The 16675-nt window shown below is 41.3% G+C and overlaps 1 long non-coding RNA gene across 2 annotated transcripts in view; it reads right to left on the minus strand.

Moving 5' to 3' along the window:
* Positions 1–15376, minus strand: part of LOC150055719 (uncharacterized) — a 172938-nt gene extending 157562 nt beyond the window's left edge. For both annotated transcript variants that reach the window (XR_016537454.1, XR_016537455.1), the window contains exon 1: positions 15266–15376. This is a non-coding gene — a long non-coding RNA (uncharacterized LOC150055719). The remainder of the gene's footprint in view (positions 1–15265) is intronic.
* Positions 15377–16675: the final 1299 nt, after the last annotated feature.

Below are 16675 nucleotides of genomic sequence, written 5' to 3' on the forward strand. Positions count from 1 at the left end.
TGAGGTACTTTAATAGCACCTGTCTTGTCCATATATATTTTTCCCAGCCTAAGATGATGACTATTGGAATTGTTCTCTGCATTAAGTAACATTTATCACAGATATATTTAAAATAAATATTTCCCTTGGACAAGGAAAAAAAAGAAATGCACAATAACTCTCTGACTATACAGATGCTGTGGTGTTAGAGGTGGCCTCACCTTCCCCCCTTCTTGCCTTCCCTTTCTCTATCTCTCCCTTTCCTCAAAAATCTCAAGAACTCTATTTTCTAATAGGTAATACACTCTGTCTTCCAGTAAAAACCCATAGTCAGTGTAAACATAGATGTGGAGGACTTTCAGGGACCATAAGAATTTACTGTCATGGATTTTATAGGGTTGAGAAGGAGCTGAGACCGCTCACCACTTCATCCTGCAGAAGGTTGAATTTACAGAGGTGGGAGACATGGTCAAGGCCCTTCAGGGTCTAAGTCCTATTGCAGCAGGGGCCCTGATTTCCTACCCACCACTTTTCCTTTAACACAGCTTCCTGGTAAGGACTGGATTATTGTTTATTTGTTTTGTTTTTAATGGAGGGAATGGAGGTTCTTTAACTCCCTTTTCACAAGCAGGCAATATTTTCTCTTTTTCTTTTTCCTTCCCTTAACTTAGATGGTCTTGTTCAAAAAAGAAAAAAAAGAGAAGGAAATGGAATATGTGCTTTCCCATGGAAATCTATTTCAGTAAGGGAGCTTTTCCTTAAACACAATCCAGTTATCTCTTGAAAAACTTTCAATATCCTAACTGGCCTGCCAAAGAACTCTCATGGTTTTTGTAACCTTCTGAGTATAGCCAAGAAGAAAACACAGGGAAAATACTCATCACATGCCTCCTCTTGGCCAATTTCAACTTGGTAATCACTCCCCCTATTTCTGCCATTATCCCTAATGTCTCTTCCCCAAGAATGCGAGTAGCAGTGGAAAGGGTCTTCACCTGCTTCATGTCCTTGTGTTGGAGTGCCTGGCACAAAGTAAAAATTAAGTGGGTGCTTTTGGAGGGACAGATCTTTGACGGAGGGCCTGTTAGGTGCCAGGTACTCTTCCTGGTCCCTTGTCTTAAATTCAGAATTTAAGGTTTAAGTTTATCCTGTCTGTCCTCAGAAAATTTGGAGGGAATCTTTTGACCAAAGTGCAATTAGCTTTTCTCTTTCATCCTAACACCTTTTACTCCACCAAGCCACACAATATTACTTCCAGCTACGCATGTGTGTTCGCATATACATACACACAACCCATATTTGGTTTCTGTGACAATCTAATTTTGTATGAATTTATATTTTTAAAAATGACAGTCAGTATTTACTAAAGATGTATTCTGTGCCACAATCTATGCCAAAAAGGTTAGATACAATATTGCATCTAATAAACAGATCCTCATAATTAGATAGTTACCTTTTTAGGGGTGGGAAAATGCACTTCAGAGAGTGTGTGTTTCTATCACGGTGATGAGACATTCTGAGAAAAGTAGGGGAGAAGGAAAGGTTTGCTTTGACTCAGGTTGCACTTGGCCCCATTGCTTTGCTGACGTCATGGAGAGAACACAAACAAAGCCAGAAAACAAACAAAGTGAAAAAGGAAATGCCTGAGGACAAAGCATACCCTTCAGGGACAAGTTCTCCTGCACTTTCTCCTACTCAAGTTTCCTTCACCACCCAATAATTCATACAATAGATTAATCCATTCACAAGGCCAGGAATCCTTCACCATCCCATCACCTCCCCCAGGCTAGTGCTCTGAACACTGCTGCATTGGCTACCAAGTGTTCAGCACGTGACATTTGGGGATTATTTCCAATCAAAATCATAACACAGAGACTGTGATTCACCTATCATTCCACAGTTGAAAGGAAAAAGAACTAAAAGGTAAACTTCAACTTAGCTGATCCAAGACCCCAAGTTCTTCAACACTACTCTGCCAGGTTCTATTCTAGGTATCTCTGGAGTCCAATACCTCATGGTGCCCTTTGGCTAAGTATATTCCTAACCCCATCCCCACTTCCAAGCTATAGAACTCTTTCAAACCTGAAAAATGGCAGGGAGTGTGCTGTGGGCAGGAACCAATGATAGGAGATTCAGAAGAGAATAGCCAGGTCAGGAGAAAGTTCAGAGCCATCGTATGCAGAGATAGTTGGAAGAAAGGAGCAGGTTTGGATTGAGGGGGAAAAGGGAGTCCAAGGAAACAGGTACACCCTAGTAAAGATACTTCTCAGGACACGTCAGCTAGAAGCAGTGGATATCCAGCAATATCTGTGCTGAGCATAGGTGTCCAGCTATAACTGAATGCCTGTGTTGAGAAACATACATGGGTCTTTTTAATACAAGAAGAAACCGAATGAGACCTATAACAGGTCATTTCTTAAAGTGCAAGAAATCTATGGAAAAAAATAACATGTTTTGGAAGAGCTCTTAAAAATAGGAAAATACACCTCACACATATTAGAATGGTGCCTGTGGAGAAGTAGGAAGGGGAGAGAAGAAGAGGGAAGAAACAGGAGGCACTTGACTTAATTTCACTTGCAAATATAGGAAAGAGGATTGCCTACCTTAGATGGGACCCTGAGAATAATTCCAGGATCAGCAGGTGGAAACAAAGAGCAACATTCAGAACCAAGGCAGTCCTGCCACCCACATGGCACACCCAGATACCACCATCTCTTGCCTGACTATTGTAGCCGCCTCCTAGTTGCTCTTAGGGAAGTCCACTCATTCCTTTGTGCAGTCTATTTTCAGAGCAAATCTTTTCAATCAGAAATCATTTAAGTCCTCAATTCAATAGCCTCCAATGTCTCCCCTTATTGAGAGTAGCAGTCCAGCATTTCTACTGGCTCTCCTAACTTTGTTCCCCCACCCCATTCCTTGAGCATTCTCCACTCTAGCCACATAGGTTCTCCTCAGTGCCCTAAGATACACTAAGCACACTCTTGCCTTGGGGCTTTTGTGCTCGCTGTGTGAACTGGTAGCACGTTCTTCTTTCATGCTCTACTTGAAGTTGCTTGTCACTGAGCTTACTAACAGGACAGGTGCCCAAATATCCTTCCAACAGAGTCATCTATAGATGAAACAAGAGATCTCATGAAGTAATAAGCACCCCATCCTGAGAAGTATTCAAGCAGAGGCTTAAAATGACCATTTGGTTAGAGACACACTGAAAAGAGGACTCAAGACACTGCACAGTTCAGTGGATGAGATATTAATCGAACTTCCAGCCAACCTCAAAACACCACAGTTCTGTGGATCATCATAAAGATGCTAAAGCTAAAATGTTAGGATTCCTTAAACTAGATCTAGAAAGTCAACAAATACTTAGGAAAGCAGGGTCCTATGCCCAGTCTCCTTTCATGTTGAATTGAATACTTGCAGTTTTTGTTTAGGGAGAACACTTTTTTTGTTTGGGTTTTACTTCTCATGTAAGTCTTTTAAACCCCATGAGGCTATTTGGAAACATCTTCTCCTGAACAACAAAGAAAAAGCAGCCTACATCTAATTGCAAATGAGAATTTTCAGGCCCAGCTAGTATTATCAAATAACAAACTGTATTATCGGAGAAAAAAATTCATCATCTATGTAATTTAAATTTTTGTCCTTTGCTCCCTTGTGTATATTTTTGCATTAAGAAGTCTGCTTAAAATTAATTCAATGCTTCCCTTTGGGGTACATTTTTTTAAAAAAGTAGAAAGATGATAAAGAGGAAGAGAATGACTGATCGTGGAGACTTGTAGAGAATCTTTTTGATTTACATATGATAAGAAGTTTGAAAGCATGGATGGGAAAAACCAAAAAAGAAGAGAACACACATTACAGAGTCTGCACAAATTAGCAATGTCACAGCCCTCCAAGCAATAAAGTATTTTGATAGAGGTGGGGTTTTTTTGTTTACAGTGTTTTTACATTATCAAGAGATGCATAGATCCCATGAGACAGACTTAGACTTCACAGCCTACTAAATGTAGGCCACAATAAGGTCCTGGTCTTCTTTGCACTCCATCTGCCCCAGGATTGGATTTCACAGGTCACTGGATGACACACAGCAAGAATGAGAAGGCCTCAAGTGGCTTCTATTATTATCATTGAACTTCATAATAATTTTAGTATCACCCTTCCTCTCTCTTCAAGTCTTCCTTTGTTTTTCCCTATACCCCCATAGTTAGGACATTACTCACTCACAACCCTGTGGGGGTTTTCTTCTCCCATTAGAGCTGTGGGTCATCCTAGTTTAATCAGTCCTTTTAAAGAATCACCAGCCATTCTTCTGGCTGACATTTTAATCAAGTTTTCCCAAGAATCCCAAGGGAGGGGGAAAATGGAATTGCAATGGAAAAAAAATCCACTTTTCTCTACATGCCAGTAAATTATAACTCTGAAGCTGCCTCAGAAAAAAAAGAACAAAAGATACATGGTGGAACATTTTTCTGGCTGAGAAAATTGACAAAGCAGTAGAATGGAATTCTCTGCTGTATTGATGGAGAATGGAGGAGGGGGCGGGCTGGAAGGAAAGTGAACAAGGGTTATTCTGTACAATCATGTCCTCACAGTTACCCCCAATGACACTGAAAGCATCCACAGGACACCTTAAGGGACAAGGGCAAAATATCTTTTCTCCACCTAGCCTTACAAAGGTAGGAAAGGTGAGGATTTGGAGTACCCAAAAAAAAGAGAATATTTGAATAATTTATTTAAGCTTCATGCTCTGATGACCTGTGCTCACAATGGAAGCTCTTTCTGACCCTACACTCAGCACTTCTGATTGGCCCTAAAGATTGCCAAAGAATAGATATGTTTTGAATGATGTGAATCAGTCCGGAGACACAGCGCAACAGGAGTCTGGCAGCCTGGGTTTACATCTTAGCTCACCACTTTCCTACTGTGTATCCTTCAGGAAGTGGCTCAGCAGGGCCATTTCCACTGTCAGACAGATTACCAACAGGACCTTCTAGATCAAGCCCACTGCCTGGTTCATAGCACATACTGGTGGTGAGAAGCAAAATGGAAGAGGACTTCAAGGTTCACATGGTTAACAACCATGATACCTTGGCAGTACCTATCCCCTCCCCACCCTGGCTCCTTTACACCCACAGGCTGAAGCTGGATATCTGAACCAACATGTAACAATTTCCACGTGGGTTAGTTCACTGTGGCTGTCATAAACTGGGCAGTCCCAACAGCAGCAATGTTCCAAAGGCAGGAAGTTCACCATCAAAGTACCTGAAGGGCTCACTTCCTACTGAAGGCAGAAAGACGGTGTTCATTCCATGTTCGTCCTAGTTCCTAGGGGTCTGCAGATCAGCTGCCCTGCTTCTTATCTCTTCGCTGTGAACCTGGTTTCTGCCTTTGTCACCACATGTGTCCTCTGAAAAGGATGCCTGTGTTATCTAAAAAGGACATCTGCTCCATTAGATTCAAATACACCTAAACTGTCTTCTCTTTACCAACTACATCTGTGCCAACCCTGCTCTTAAAGGTGGAGACAGAGGAGGTTGGTGAGGAGGGGGATTAAGTCTTCAACTCATGAAATAGGCCAAGGAAAGGACACAAATCAATCCACAGCACCACTTCCTGGCCATGTGACCCTGGGCAGTCTGCACCTCCATTTCCTCAGGATGAGTGTGAGGAGCCTGGTAGTTGTTGAGACACTGCTCCCCATCTCCTAGGGCTGTGTCATTGTTGTTCTGAAGATCTAAACTGCAACTCTCTGACACCTTCCTCTGGCAGCCAAGCCACTCTACCTATACCACGCCAGGCTGGAGGTTCCAGAGAGCTGATGGTTTACAGGGAGAGATCCTTAAGCAGTGCCTGGAATGAGCCAGTCTATAAATACCCCAGTTCCCTCATCCATGGGCAAAGCTAACTCTGAGGTCCCTGTACCACTCTGGCCTCCAGAAGTCTACAGCAGCATGGCTGCCCGGCTTTCTGTGCCTCTGTCTCACTTCCTCACTAAGGGGTTTCTTCACTTCATCATTTACATTACAGCTATTCACAGACCCCTTGATGTGTGCTGCTGTACCAACTAAATAAATTCAGTCAGAAGAGACTCAAGAACATAGTCCTGCCTACAGGCTGGCTGTTACTATTCTTAACCTCGTTAACACTGGATTTTAATTAGCATAGTTAGACCTGGACACAAGTCCTGGGCCTGGAGAGCCTCACCAGAGGGTGCTGTTGCACTCACAAGTCCCTCTGGGCAAGGAGGTGAAGGAAGAAGCAGCCAGGTATTGCTCATTCTGCATCCAAGCGGCCATCCTCTCACTGTGAGGTCAAAGCAAGCAGCATGACCCATCAGCCTCTGCTTTTCCCTTAGAGCTTCTCAATTCCTTTAAATTGACTTTGAGGTCCTGGCTGTGTGCCAGAGCACTAGAGAGGCAGAAAGAGTTGGTGTAGAAGATTGTGGATCCTAATCTCAATAGTCTAGACTCCCACCATGCTTCTGCCACTTGTCACCTGTTGGTTCACCAGGCTAAGCCTCAACTTACACCCCTAGGAAATGGACATAGCGATTATCATTCTCTGAGGACTGACTAAGAACATTCTAGACAACACTGAGAACTCAATAAAAGGTATTTATGGTTCTTATTCATTGAGTCATTCTTTCCTATACTTATAGAGACAGGTCTGGCATCTCCAGGATAGCTTTCTCTTCCCCAAGGCCTTCTCAATGTCGGCTCTGCTGCCCTTCCATATGCATGCTGTGTATTCAGCACTCAATAAATGCTTCAAGTAGTTAATGCATAAATGAATGATGCAGAGAAGATTTAGCTATTACTCTTCCCTTTTTATATTTAGCTATTTCCAGAAAGGATTAGAGGAGATTGAGGAATTATGTGAGTCAGGGCTTATAGGTTCTGACAACACCATGGAAAGCAAACATGCAAGTAAAGATTCCAAACAACCCAAGACTGGGAGCACTCGTTAATTAATGCTAACTCTTCCTGCCTGAGCAAAGACCCCAGGCTAATAACATTCTGAAATTGCTTAAAAGCAGTTATAGCCACAAAACCCAGTCCACTGGGAACCTTAACAACATTTACACCTGAGCTCTTTATGTTAGGAGAGAGCTCAAGAGACCATTCACAGTCTGAAGCAAGATGGGGGAAAAGCCTCACTCAGCAAATAGCATGCCATTAACTTGGTGTGTGTGGATAGTACCCAGGGAGGCAGTGACTGAGTCAATAAAAACTCAGAGTAGATAAACAGGCCAAAATGAGGGGCAGGGCCTACAAAAGAGCCAGCTGCTGAACCAAGCCACATTAAGACCAGTCGGAAAGCCCAGGCTTCTTTACACCAGTTTTTCAGGCTATCTGCAGTGTGTATATGGTAATAGTAATATTTAAATGATGTGACAGGTAAGTCACTTAATAAAAAATACTGGCTAAATTTCATCACACATGTACTATGTTCACAACACTATCCTTAGCACTTTGTTTATGTTTAGTCCTTGTCCCCACAGCAGCCCTAAAAGTAGACTCTATGATCCTTCCCAGTACACATTTAAAGGAACCAAGATACACAGAGGATAAGATGGTTCTTCTCTTCCTCCCCCTCCTCCTCCTCCTCCTCCTCCTCCTTCCCCTTCCCAGTTCTGGGGCTTGAGCTCAGGGCCTGGGCACTGTCTTTGAGCTTTCTCAAGTTAGTGCTCTACCACTTGAACCACATCACCATTTCCACCTTATTCTGTATATGTATTACCAAGGAATCAAACCCAGGGCTTCATGCATGCTGGGTAAGCATTCTACTGCAAGGCCACACTCCCAGCCCAAGACACTTCTTTTTAATTTACCATCTTAATTAATCCTCACCCCCAATGTTTTAGAGAAATTAGAATTACTTGACTCCATTTTGTAGATAAGGAAACTGTAGCACTGAGATGTGAATGAGTTAGCCAAGGTCACACATCTAATAAATGTTAAACTAGGATTTGGAGTCAGCCAACTGACCCCCAGAGCTTCATGCTGACGTGCTAGTACTGCATGGAATCAGTTTTTTTTTTCAGATTTACTCAAATAACATCTACCATGTACACTGATAATAACAGCAAACTTATACAGTGCTCACTCAGTGAGGCATTTTCAGTTTTGTTTTGTTTTGCTTTGTTTCAGTGCCTAGACTCCAACTCTAGATCTCGAGTATTCGAGCTACGTCCCCTGTCCAGTTTCTAGCATTTTTAAGGATTAAGTTATCCTTACTACAAGCCTTCTGAGGAAGATAGTGGATAAACCTACTATAGAGAAGAAACTTTAAAAGACAATTAAGGAATCTGGCCTGAGATCACAATAGATAGAAGATTCAGAGCATATGTATAACATCTGGGCTCAGATCCTTATTTTAATCACTCGCCCACAAATGTGACTCCTGTCACAAAATGTGTGCTGGACACACAAAAATGTTCAATTACTGTGAGGACAGCCACAGTAGTGAATTTCCTTTATGCCTCATCTTATCACGTTTCTTCTTGTGAAATGCCTAATGATGTCTTTTAAAACTATGAATCTAGTCAGGGGACAACTTCCTTGTCCCCACAAATGAAAAAAAAATATATATATATATATGTATACATACATACATACACACAAATGAAAGCAAGATGCTGTACTTCCACCCATAACAAAATGCAAAGGTGAGCAACAACACATTGAATATGCAATAGGCAGCAGCCATCTGGCCTGAGATGCCATCGTCTATAAAACACCTGGATGGCTGATCCACTCCAATGGCCCCCTGCTCTCTGGTTATCTATTTCCTGCCATTTCATCTCCATAGCCACTACTGTAAGAGAAGACTCATGCGGCGATGACACTTGGGGACACCAGCTCATTGAAGGCACCTTTTGTGGCTCTGTGTAAGAAGTGGGTATTTGACACTGCTCAGTGAGCTGATGGGAGGCCCCTCCAAGCTGTAAGTGCTGCTGGCTGTCCCAGCTGCTGCAACTCCAAGCATGCCTGGCAGGAGATGCAGTCAAACAAAAATACCATGGCTGGGAAAGATCAGTCTGCCTTCTCATTAATGTTCTAAAGTCTACAAGTGGAGGGAGAAAGCCTAGCCTTTCAGACAGTTTCCAGGTCCCACTGTCCATGTTCTTGAGTGGCTTTAGTTTCTCTTTGTTAAATAAACTCTTTACTACCTTTACCATAACTGTGCTCAACATTCCTGGTGTTATTTCTATACTACCTGAGAACAAGAACCCACCACCCCCGTGTATCACTACCTACCTCCATTTGGAGATGTGGAAACTGAGACTTAACAGGCTTGGTGACTCTGTCATGAACATGTAATGGCAGACAGCCAAACCAGAAGAGGGATTTTTTTTTTTTTTACTCCATACTCCAGCACATCAAGCACATTCATTTCCTCTCACCCCTAAAGGATTCCAAATATAAATTTGTTTTTTTTTTGAATGGAACAAAAAGTACAGAAGGTAAAGGCAGATTGTGTTAACCACAAAGAAAAACAAAGCTTGAAAAAAAATTCTGAAGCCCTTCATTTGTCTCCAAGGAATAGCCATGTCCTTTCCTTGAGTCCTCACGTGCTAACTACTTCCCCCCATAGTGCAGGCCACTTACAGAAGAAGTTTTAAAGAGATTCAAAATCTCCTTGCAGGAATAGCCTTACAACAAGTGTCCTGAACATTGAAAATTGCTTTCCTAAGTGAAACTGGAATCGAGTGGTTTGTTCTGCAGTGGTTATGGTCGTCCAGTTAAGAGAAGTGTTTGTGCAATTTTTTTTTTTTAGTTTCGTAAACAACCCGAGGAGATAATAAAATACCATCCTCTTTATTGAAGTTTGCGACTCCCTGAAGCTGAAGACTGCAGATTGTGGTGTTTGATTGCCCTCAATGAAAACATTGGAAGATAAAGAATCCCCTTGGCTCTAACCTTCAAGGAACAAACCATGCCCAGAAGCCAGGAAACACAGACACTCTAATATATTCTCCTTCTTCTAAGTTCCACATTCTAAAGAAAAAAATCTCTTCTCCCCAACTCCATTAGTAAAGAAAACAATCAATAGGAAAAACCAGGTTCATCCTAAGGGATTTTAATGGTTAAACAAAAACTCTAAGCAGTTCAGTTCCCCAAGGTAAGGGCTTGACCCTTTGGTCTCTGCATGACCTGTCTAAGCTACTCATACATCTTGATGCTCAAAGTAAAAGCTTGTTCTAACAAACCATGGACTGGGCTGTTCGTCTAAGCCAAAGTGAGCTCTTTGTAAGCACTTCTGATAGGAAGGCTTAGAGGTTTCCTCTGAAGGGACTGTGCCACCTGAAGGATGATGTCAAGAGCTGGGGATCCAAACATTCAGAGCTCCTAAAACTGCTCACTTGCATGTGCCCTCTCCCTCTTCCTCCTCTCCCTCCCTCCTCCCCACCCCCATGATCTTACCATAAGGTCTTTCTAACATGGAAACTTTTTAATCTTTTTAAAAATATTTTATTGTCTTGGAGTAGTTGCACAAAGGAGGTGTCATTTAGCAAAGCGGTTTATAAATATGAAGCATCTTGAGCAGTGTCACCCTCTTCAACATTCTCACCTCCCCTCAGACCACCCCTTCCCTTCCTTTTCTTAATTTTGTGGTATATACAACCAATTCCTGACTGCCTTCTCTTCCCTTCTCCCTTTCATCTACTCCTTTCCCTTTGCCCCCAGTCTCTTCCTCGCTTACACCCATTTCCTAGTGCTGATTTTGTTGGTCTTTCACCTAGTCTTTCTAAAGGGAAAAAGAAAAAAAACTTATATTATTTGAGCACTCCATAGATTCTATTATGCTTCAGTTAATTCACTTGTAAACACTTGCATGCCACCCAACATGTTTACAGATTTATAGGTACATCTTACCTAGCACCAATGAGGGAAGCAATGCAACCTTCGTTTCTCTGGGTCTGCCTTATTTTTTTATTCCCTCAGGGTCTGGCTTAAGTTTTCTAAGTCTTTGCATTTTCTTACAAATGGTACAATAACAAGCATAGCAATTTGGGGTCCCTTAGAGAGAAGCAAACTCCATATCATGTTTTTATGACCCGTGAAGTCACACCACATTACTCTGTCATCTACTGCTTCTTAGGGAAAAAATAATGGTAGAAGAATTAACATCTACCTTTCATGAGGGAAACCTTAAAGAACTTTTGGACATGTTTAAAAGCCAACGTTCAACTGCCTATCAATTATCTCTTCTGGTTGCTAACAGAGCCATCTCCACTACATTAATTTATCTGTGGTTCTGTGTAAGTCTGGAATGTCAAGTCCAGTAGGACTGGAATTTTTGTCTGCTATATTCAACATGCGTTTATGAATGAGTAATTTATTCAACCAGTCTCCAAAGAAGGTGACTTAGTCACCTTCATGAGATCCTGCATCCTTTACAAAGTGTGCAAGTTTACTTTGCAACCAGTTTTCCTCATCTTTTTATCATGTTGTTTGATGTCAATAAATTGCGTTAGGTTTCCACAGATAAGAAAAATATATGGAAATCAACTTAAAGGAGAAAAGATTCATTTGGGATTTCGAGATCTTAGTCTGGAGTCACTTGGTTCTGCTATTTCTTGGCAACACAGAAGGCAGACTGTCGTGGCAGAGAGAGTAAAACTATAAACCTCATGGTGACTGAAAAGCAAAGTGAAAGAGGACCAGAGAGGAACATGGCCAAAATCAAAACATATCTTCAACAATATGCCTGTGACTCCTTACTTCCTCCAAGGATGCCCCGGTCCTAAAGTTTCTACCACCACCAAATAGCTCATTAAGCTTTAACTCCGTTAATAGATTAATCTATTCTGGAGGTCAGAGCCCTCACAATCCAATCACCTCAAAAGGCTCTACCTGTGAACACTGCTGCACTGAGGACCAGACTCCCAAACTTGAGCTTTGGAAAACATTTTAGGTCCAAACCAAAGTAGCAAAAAAAGAAAAGAAAAGAAAAGAAAATGGTCAATAAAGACAATAATTATATGATCAGAGATAGAAGTTACCCAGGGAAGGATAGATACTGCAGTACTAATCCAGATTGTCAGTGGCCATTTTATTTTGAAGTAGTATCAGAAACTCTGATCCCTGAATGAAATTTCATGACTACAAGGGCAAGATGATGAAGACTGTGATAACAGACTTCCAGAATATCTTTGACCAAATCAAAATCTAAGTATGGAAGAGAAATACCTTCCAAGTTCCAATGTTGTCTAAGTGAGTTTAGAACTTAGGTAATATAGCATTCATTAAAACAAACTTGATGTATGTATATATATATATATATACATATGCCATATATATACACTACCTATATATATGGTGTTTAATAGCTCTGTAGAGATCACTTACTATGTATTACAGGTGCATTACTTCTCCCACATCAATATCCCTTCCCATATTTTTGTCCCCATCCTGTAACAACTCTTAAGGTAGGTGTTAATACTTCCAGTCCTCAAAGACTGATATGGATTACAGAATTTCCTCTGCAAGTATGATAGAAACAGGATGGAACTCAAGGTTTAACAGCACAGCGCCTGATGTGATGCTTCTGCAATGCAGAATGTTCACATCAGCTTGTCTGTGAAACCCACGGACAATGTTCATCTAGGATCTTATCAAAGGACCTTCCATTTCAATTCCACACATATTCAGATATGCTATCCTCTCCTCTTGATCTAACAGGCTTCTCTTATTGCTCCATAACGTCTTTTAAATCTCTTATCACACAATTAATAACACAGACCATATTTTCCTTGCCAGTATGTCTTTGCTTCCAAGCTATCTAAAGATTACAGATTAATAAAGATTTGATTCTGTGTTATACCATATTTAAGACTCAAGCTAAAAACTGAAGCTAGATTGAGAGGCTGTCCCCAAAGCTGATTTCTAAAAGCTCAAAATAGTTTATAGACATTATCTAACTCACTGTTACAACAGAGCTGGCTTTATCTTCCCCATTTTGCTCATCAAGAAACTGAAATAATAGAACTCTGGCCTGCCTTTGACACTACAGAGGTGCTCTGTTAACTCGCTACAGGAGTTGTCTGGGGAGGTCAGGTGAGGTAGATTGCCCATGGCCTAGACCAGTTTTCAAACTGACTTCCTCAAATATGTTTTTAATGCCTTGAAGATAAAAAGGATGGTAGAGGTGCCTGACCCTTCTCAACTAGAGGAGGTCACCCAGTATAGATTTTTTTTCTCTGCTTTCTAGATTTGGATTTTGTGAAAGAGTTCCTTTTGATAGATAGACCAACTCCTAAAAACTAAAAAATCTGGTAAAAACTACTGGCCTGGAGATATTTGGGGCATGCTAACTTTAAATACTTGATCATATTCAATGGTTATTCTGAAATCCAAGAGCATTCATGAATAGTAAACCCCAAAGTCCTATGTTCCTGGCATTGAGCTGATCATTTGATAGACATTAGCTTAGTTGGGGTAGTAGTTTCTATTTTAGTGAGGAGGAAACAGAGACTCAAGAGATGAAGCAGTCAGCCAAGACAAACAAGCTAGTATGTGATGGAACTAGCATAAACCAACCAGCCTACCCTCTAAGTCTATATTATTACTGTATCCCTATATGAATTTATGATCTTAATTCTGCCTGCAAGTCCCAGAGAAAGACACATCGAATTACCCATGCTAGTGGTACCCCTTACAAAGACTGTAAGATAAAAGCAATCTGTTAAATAACAAAGAATTTAACTATCAATTGTCTCTAAATTCTGGGAATTCCTAGAATGATCCACATGATTTCGTTGCTGCTGAAAGATCCTAGAGTTTATGCTAAAGAGGTTGTTCATGATTGGCTACATTAGCCAATAAAAACTCATGCCAGAAAGACTAAACATGTGATTAGGGTTGGGGCTTTAAAATGTTGGGATAGTGGGTTTTGAAATTGAGTTTAACCTTTTGGGGTCAATTAAACAATCATTCATGACTAAGTAATAAATCCTCAGTAAAAACTCTGGACACAGCCAGGCATGGTTGCTCATGCCTATAATCCTAGCTACACAGGAGACTGAGATCTGAAGATCACAGTTCAAAGCCAGCCCCAGCACTAAAGTCCGTGAGACGCTTATCTTCAATTAACCACCAGAAAACCAGAAGTGGTGCTGCGGCTCAAGGGCTTGGGTGGTAGCCTTGAGCTGAAGAGCTCAGGGACAATGCCCAGTCCCAGAGTTAAACTCCCATAGCTGACAAAAACAAAACAACAACAGAAAAAAAAAAATTCTGGACACAGCTTGAGGTTAAGGACAGGATTGGGGGAAATAGGGAAGAACAAAGGCGTGACATTGAGCAATGAGCATTACATTTATAATCTGACACAGAATTATAACCCCTTTGTACAACTACATAATAGTATTAACAACAACTCGACACAGCACTTCAGGTAAGGTCCCCTATCTCAGCAATACTACATGGCCATTGTTCCACACCCATGTGCTTAGGGAATGATACATCCTGGTTCTCTGGAGAGAGTGCACAGAATGTTTCCTGTTTTAGGTGCTTGTATCTTTTCTCCTGGCTGGTTCCTTTGCTTCTTAGCCTTTTGACTAAGATTCAGTGTAGTATCATCTGGCTGGATTTAACTTACACTTTGTGGTAATAAAACTGGAATGGCAAGTACAGAACGTTCCTGAGTTCTATGAGTCATTCAGTGAATTACTGAACCTGATGAAAAAGTAGAACTCCCCAAACTGACTATAAATGAGCATGCCTGGGAAGACCCCAACGTAGGGCAGGTATCTGAAGTGAGGACGGATTGCAGCAGGCCACCTCTTAACGTGTGAAGTCTAACAACAGTCTTGTACAAAGTGATTTGGAAACTTCTGTATTCATCTCTACTTAGCTAGAAAATAGTTTCAGCTACACAGAAGGCTAAGATCTAAGGATCAAGGTTCAAAGACAGCCCAGGCACAAAAGGACCTGAGACTCTTATCTCCAATTAACCTCTAGAAAATGGGAAATGGAGCTTGGCTCAAGGGTAGGGTGTTAGCCTTGAGTTGAAGAGCTCAAGGATAGCACCCCAGTCTGAATTCAAGCCCCATGATCCACAAAAGGAAGAAAGGAAGGAAGGAAGGAAGGAAGGAAGGAAGGAAGGAAGGAAGGAAGGAAGGAAGAAAGAAAGAAAGAAAGAAAGAAAAAGAAAGAGTTTCAGGATTCAGAAATAAACATCATACAGCCTCCAAAAGCCATCTTTACAGGTCTGTCACAGTTAGAGCTACTGTAACAATATCATAGACTGATAGCTTACAAACAGAAAACAATTCTTTGCTCACAACTCTGGCATCCAGGAGACAGAAGCCCATGGTACATACAGATGGTGTTTGTGGCAATGACCTTTTTCTCAAAGACAGCCTCTCTGTGTTGAAGTGTAGTTGAAGGGGTATACAGTCTTCCAGCCTCTTTTATAGACACTAGGCCCACTCAGAATGCCTATGTCTTTGTGACCTAATCACTCCAATATCCCACAGCTCAGTGTCAGGAAATATGTATCAATATAGGAATTTGGAGGACTAAAACATTGACTCAGGAGTTGGGTCATTTCTTCCACATCCTTATTTCATTTTCCCAATTAACCAGAGTGTTTCTCCTTAGCCCACCAGGCCCTGGGTTCACTCAGGGTAACTGAACCCTCAGAGCTGCTTTAAGACTCTCATTACACAGGAAACTCTGGTCATTGGCTCTGTCAGTTTTCCTCTCTTGAACCTTTAGTCTTTTTTTTTTGAACCTTTGCTATATAACAATCTAAGATTCTGTCTCTCATTAAAGTATAAAAAAAAACAGTAGAACACTGGAAGGAAAAACTGGAAGAAAGTGACAGAAAAGGTAACACTGTCCAAAAAGAAATATACTCATTACCTGACTTATATGTCCCCTCTCTACATCATCTTTATAAAAAGAATTAAATTTTTAACTAAAAAAAAAAGAACAATAATATATGAAAAAAAAAAAGAACAATAGGGGCCAGGAGTTTGGCCTAGTAGTAGAGTGCTTGCCTAGCATGCACCGAGACCTGGGTTCAATTCTTTGGTACCACATACACAGACAAAAGCCAGAAGTGGTGCTAAGGCTCAAGTGGCAGAGCTCTAACCTTGAAAAAGTCCAAGGACAGTGCTCAGACCCTGAGCTCAAGCCCAGGACTGGCCCAAAAAAGTAAAGAAAAAAAGAACATTATGTATATATACCTAACATTCTCTTGCACTATTCTTCAGACTTTCAATGAACTACAAGTCTTGACATGGGCTTTAAAAATATTGAGTGTGTCGGGACTGAGAGTTTGGCCTAGTGATAGAGTGCTTGCCTAGCATGCACAAAGACCAGGGTTCAATTCCTCAGTACCACATACATAGAAAAAAAAGCCGGAAGTGGTGCTGAGGCTCAGGTGATAGAGCTCTAGCCTTGAGAAAGTCCAAGGACAGTGCTCAGGCCCTGAGCTCAAGCCCAGGACTCACAAAAAAAAAAAATATATATATATATATATATAGAGAGAGAGAGAGAGAGAGGGGGGGGGGAGGGAGGGAGGGAGAGAGAGAGTGTGTTTATAAAATAAAGCATATAAAAATTAAGTATGCAAAGAAGGAAAACAAGATGACTGGAAGGGGAGGGAAAGGGAGACAAAAACATGAGAAGGGCTATCAAGGTCTGAGAGGCAATGCACCCATTACCTGACAAATGTAACTGTAACC

The sequence above is a fragment of the Megascapheus bottae genome, chromosome 13, assembly GCF_031878675.1.
Source record: "Megascapheus bottae isolate mThoBot1 chromosome 13, mThoBot2.hap1, whole genome shotgun sequence".
Lineage (NCBI taxonomy): Eukaryota > Metazoa > Chordata > Mammalia > Rodentia > Geomyidae > Megascapheus > Megascapheus bottae.